General features: G+C 44.7%; 1 protein-coding gene across 1 annotated transcript in view; it reads left to right on the top strand.

The window, feature by feature from the left end:
- LOC135221672 (pre-mRNA-splicing factor ISY1 homolog) overlaps positions 1 to 6000 on the top strand; it is a 214129-nt gene that overhangs the window by 107490 nt on the left and 100639 nt on the right. The gene's annotated exons all lie outside the window — the stretch shown is intronic.

Below are 6000 nucleotides of genomic sequence, written 5' to 3'. Positions count from 1 at the left end.
AACATATGATATCTCGCCTGTCGGATAGGATAACTTCTCAGGATACTATTATAGCCGGTCCTAAGAGAAGCCCCTCTTGCCTCTCCCTCAACCTCTAACACTAGTGGATCTCAGCTTCCCCCGTATGACTCGCTGCCCGCTTTTTCCATGAACAATCCTTGGAGAGTAGCGTCATATGCTCCCTTCCAAGATGGTCTCATCTCCATACCGGAGTTTGGAACTCGAAGAATAGAGGACTTCGAGTTCTACCCGGAAAGGCCTACAGCCTCCCTTCATAGGCTACGCTAGGCTCACGCCTTCGTGGCTATGGTTAGAGATGACAGGGTACCAAAGGAGACAGTTCCTCTATTCTCGGACCAGGCCCAACGAGAATGGCTTAGATGTCTAAGACGACATGGACTGTTCGAATACCAAGATCCAACCATTCAAAAGCAAACCCATTTACCATTTTTCACGATGGACGAAGGTACCCCCGTCCCTTTCCTTACCAAGATAAGCGAGGTCGACCATCTCAGCAGCTCAGAAAGGGGAACCCATGCCTCAGCTGAAAGAAGCAGACCCCACTTCTCCGTTGCTCCCGTCAATTGGAGAATTATGGGAGGACTTGCCTAACACTTTCACAGCTGGCAAACTCAAACCTGACTGTGCTATGGAGCAGTTTTGGTGAAAAGCTGCCCAGGCTTCCCGGATAGTCCTTATCAAGCGGAGTTTGACTCGAAAACACGACTAGCCAGGTCATCAACCTGATGGCTATGTCTGAGGTAGCAACCATGGCTTTTGGTTCAGAACCAATTTTTAAGCTTATGACCAAAGCCCCTGACTCAAAACGGTGCAGTCAGACATGTTCGAGTTTGCCACTGCTAGAACAAATTGCAGAAAGCATGTATTGCTAGAGGCAACCATTCGGCATGAACCGAATAGGTTACTTTCTTCTAACATCTGGGGCGCAGATCTCTTCCCAGAGGCTATGGTAAAGGAAGTACAAGCAGAGGCTACGAGGTTGAACCAAAGCCTTAAGGACCGTTGGGGTCTTACGGCTAGGAGAAGGCAAGACTTGACACAAAAGGTAAGGGACAAAGGAAGCCTAGACGTTTCCAACCTTACCAAAAGAAGCAGCCGCGCTTCCCTCAACAAGTTCCTACAGTGCCGTTAGTGCAGACAGCTCAGCCTCCACGTCTAAAGGTCAATCACAGCCTATTTATGTGATATCCCCTCAGCCTCAAACCCTCCACCTCATACGCCATCTCTCCAGCTTACAATCCAGCCTTCGAGAGTCAAGCTTCTCAGAAGTATGACCGCTCGAACAAGGGAGGCAGAGGTAAGCGGTCCTTTCGTGGGAGAGGATCGATGGGAGGCCCCTTCAATAGGGGAAAGCACTTCAGAGGAGGTCGAGGGGTTACCATAACCAATGATGGAAAACTTCAGGTAGGAGGGAGGCTGTTCACTTTCGCCACCGGTGGACTTCAGCCAGTGGGGCTCAAAGCATAGTGTCAAAAAGAGGGCTGGGTTGGAGCTTGGTTGACGAACCCACCTCCAGCCAGAACCTTTCCGTCAACTTCCTTCCAACGAATTGACAGAGTACGCAGAGGACCTCCTTGCAAAAGGAGCTATAGTCAAAGTCAAGAGATTAAAATTTCAAGGTCGCTTGTTCAGCGTCCCAAAGAAAGCGGCTCCAAACAAAACAAAAAGAAGGGTAATCTTAGACTTGTCCCCGCTTAAACTTAGCCATCCGCTGCGACAAGTTCAAGATGCTCACGATCTCACAGGTGCGGACCTTACTTCCCCGTGGGGGCCGTACCACCTCTATCGATCTTACAGACGCCTAACTATCATATCCCTATTGCAAGACACTTCCGTCCGTATCTGGGATTCAAGATAGGAGACCATACGTTCTCCTTCAAGGTAGTCCCGTTCGGGCTCAACGTGGCACCCAGGGTGTTCACGAAGCTAGCGGAAGTAGTAGTGCAACAGCTCAGAGCTCAAGGGATTATGGTAGTAGCGTATCTCGACGATTGGTTGATCTGGGCCCCATCAGTCGAAGAATGCAACAAGGTGCCACACTGAAAGTGATCCAATTCCTAGAATATCTAGGATTCAGATAAACAGATCCAAGTCCAGACTCACCCCAGAGTCAAACTTTCAGTGGCTAGGCATTCAATGGAATCTATCCTCACCACACTCTGTCGATTTCCATACCACCCAAAAGGAAAGAAATAGCGAAGTCAGTCAAGCAATTTCTAAGCACAAACTAGCATCGAGGAGAGCTCAGGAAAGAATCTCTGGCTCTCTCCAGTTGCTTCAATAACGAACATCTTAATGAAAGCCAAACTGAAAGATCTAACCAGGATCTGGCGATCTCGAGCAAATGTCAGGTCCAGGGACAAGCTATCCTCAGTACCTCTGATTCTAAAGAACCGGCTTCGGCCGTGGGCAAAAGTCAAGAATCTGTCAGTGTCAGTCCCTCTTCAGTTCCCTCCACCAGGGATTACCATCCACACAGACGCGTCCTTAAGCGGCTGGGGAGGGTTACTCCCAGGTCAAAAGGTGCAAGGAATTTGGTCACCCCACCGATTCCGTCAGTTCCATATAAACGTACTGGAGGCAATGGCAGTCTTCTTGACTCTGAAAAGATTACGCCCCCACCAAGGTACTCCCACATAAGCTAGTCTTGACAGCGCAGTGGTAGTACATTGCATAAACAGAGGAGGCTCCAAGTCACGTCATCTAAATCACGTCATGATAGCCCAATCTTCTCCACTGGCAGACAAATTCAGTTGGCATCTTTCCTCCACCCACATAGCTGGAGTAAGAAACGTCATAGCAGACGCCCTATCCCGATCAGTACCCCTAGAGTCGGAATGGTCTCTAGACGAGAGTTTCGTTCCAATGGATCCTTCAAAGAGTCCCAGGGCTACAGGTGGATCTCTTCGCATCACAAGCGAACCACAAACTACCGTGTTATGTAGCCCCCAACTGGACCCTCTGGCTTACGCCACGGACGCCCTGGCTCTGGACTGGAACAACTGGGAGAAGATTACGTATTCCCTCCAGTGAATCTCCTTATGAAGGTCTTACACAAACTCAGGACATTCAGGGGTCAAGTGGCTCTAGTAGCCCCAGACTGGCCGAAGAGCAATTGGTACCCCCTGATCCTGGAACTGGGTCTTCGTCCCCTTCGGATCCCCAGTCCCAAGCTCTCCCAGTCAGTACAAACGAAGACTGTGTTCGCTTCCTCAGGGATTCTCAAAACCCTAACTTTATGGATTTCATGAAGTTTGCGGCAAAAAGAGATGCGAATATTGACCCTCAGAATATTCTTTTCCTGGAATCCGATAAAAGGGATTCAACTTTGAGGCAGTATGATGCTGCCGTCAAAAAGTTAGCAATCTTCCTGAGAGAGTCAGATATCAGAATCATGACAGTTAATTCTGCTATATCCTTTTTCAGATCTTTATTTGAAAAGGGTTTAGCAGCTAGCACGATTACGACAAACAAGTCAGCATTGAAAAGATATTCAATTTGGATTTAACTAGACTTGACAGATACCTATTTTCTGTCTATTCCTAAAGCATGTGCTAGACTTAGGCCCTCTGTCAGGCCTACGTCAGTTTCATGGTTCTTAAACGATGTTCTAAAACTGGCTTCCGAAACCGATAATGACACCCATGCTCGTTTATGATGCTCCTGAGAAAAACTCTGTTTTTATTAAGCCTAGCTTCAGGAGCAAGAATTTCAGAACTGTCGGCTTTATCCAGAGATCCGGATCATATTCAATTCCTTCCCACGGGGGAAGTGCTACTTTCTCCGAACGTAGCTTTTTAGCAAAGAATGAAGATCCTTTGATGAGGTGGGAACCTTGGAAGGTACTCCCCTTCCACAAGATGTTTCCCTTGGTCCGTTTCAAACCTTACGAGCCTTTCTATCCAGGACCATCCTCGTCCTCATCGGGGCCCCTCTTTAGGAGGGAAAAAGGTGGTACTTTATCCACTAAAGGCATCAGGCAACAAATCCTGTACTTTATCAAACAAAGCCAATCCTGACTCCTTTCCAAAGCACATGATGTCAGGGCAGTAGCCACCTCAATTAATTACTTCCAACATATGAATTTTGCTGATTTAAAGAAGTATACCGGATGGAAATCGCCGACAGTGTTCAAACGTCACTACCTTAAGTCCTTGGAAGCTCTGAAATTCCAGCAGTAGCAGCGGGTAACATAGTTTCCCCTGACTCTAGCTAGATTATAGTAGAAGATTCAGTCCTCCTTTCTACCTGCCTCACCCAACAGTTCGTTCTATTCCTGCCTTGTTCATTAACATTTACCTTGTGTCTTAGCTGCTTTATGATTGTATAGTGCCCCTTTTGTCTGGTTAGGGACACTCACATCTGATTACCATACTGATCTCATAGATGTTATCCCCTTATTTTTTATGCTAGGGGATACACTCATATGCAATGGTTACGGGTTTTGTATATTAAGGTCATATACATTCCTAAGATATTTTATTTTATCATTGATCAAATATTTATGTAAATTTATACTAATTGCTATTTCTATTTTTGATACATGTTGTTACACAGATTTATTGTGATAGGTAATCATTGTACCTATTTGTATATATGTAAATTACCTATTATTAACATAATTAGATTTAAGGGTAATAATTTAAGCATAATTCTGATTTTGTTTTACTGTGTACTTGTATCTTTTTAGCAATTATATTCATTCTTTTATTTTGTATCTTTTTATTTGAGACCTATTTTATTTTATTATATTTTATTTACTTTGTTTACAATCTTGTGCTGTTTCTTCTCTGGTACGATTTCGCGCAAGCGACACGAGCTGAGTCCCAGAAAAAGGATTTTGACGTAAGGAAAAATCTATTTCTGGGCGATTGGCTCGTGTCGCCAGCGAAATACCCCCCCTACCCATCCTTCGCTCAAGATTGTCTGCTAACTTCAGGATGGGCCACTAGAGGCGCAGCAGTCGCAAGCATGGGATGGTGTAGTAGTAGTACGAGCTGCTCCCTCTGTGGGACGGCTCCCCTCTTGGAGGGTTTTGTAGTGGGAGATTTCTATTGGCATTTGGCTCGTGGTAGTGGTCTCCCATCACTCGCCTAGTGTTCATACCGCACCCCTCCCCTAGAGGGTGAGCGAGTCCAGTCATACTGACCTTTTTCTTTATTTTATTTATTCTCTGGTATGTGTTAGTACATTTACCCTAGAAATAATAGATTAAATGGATATTTCGCTGGCGACACGAGCCAATCGCCCAGAAATAGATTTTTCCTTACGTCAAAATCCTTTTATTTACAGGTTATCACGGTTTTAGGTTAGGTATTGAAGTGGTCCAAATTGTTGTATTTCATTGTTTATTGGTCATTTAGCTTTATTATAAATTTACTGTGGTGTTTTTGTAGGGCTTGGAACGAATTAGGCAGTTTACATGTAAAATGTAGTTCTAGATATGAAAAAATTAGGTTACGAAGGCCGCTTTGGAACAGATTAATTTCGTAACCTGAAGCACTACTGTATGTAGGATGAGAAGTTGCTGAAGCATTTGCCTTTGGGTTCGGGTTTAGTTGCCTTTTCAGACAGGATGTAGATAAAAACTTTTTCCTGTGTTTGATAGGTGAACAGGCTCCTCCTACTACCTGTTGGGAAGAGGAACAACTACGTACATGAAAATACCTCAATTTTGTTTCTGCCGTCCTAGGACTGTCATATAGGAGAGCGGCTTGTTTTCCCCATCAAATCTTACCTTGTTGTTTTGCTGCGGTGAAGTATTTAGGCGTGTAGGTTTTTTTTATTTTTTTATTTTGCATCTAATTGTTGTGGTTTTTTGTTCAAGGTGGTTTATTGTCGTCTATTTTTGTGTTTTTTAGTTGTTCGGCTGGCTTTTCTCTCATCGAGAATTGCTGATCGTTTGCTTGGTCTAAAGTTCCATATTCATTTCAATGCCTTATATGTTGGTTAGTTTACTTTAAGAAGTGGTTTATACTT

The sequence above is a fragment of the Macrobrachium nipponense genome, chromosome 3, assembly GCF_015104395.2.
Source record: "Macrobrachium nipponense isolate FS-2020 chromosome 3, ASM1510439v2, whole genome shotgun sequence".
Classification (NCBI taxonomy): Eukaryota; Metazoa; Arthropoda; class Malacostraca; order Decapoda; family Palaemonidae; genus Macrobrachium; species Macrobrachium nipponense.
This window is presented reverse-complemented; position numbering and strand designations above follow the sequence as displayed.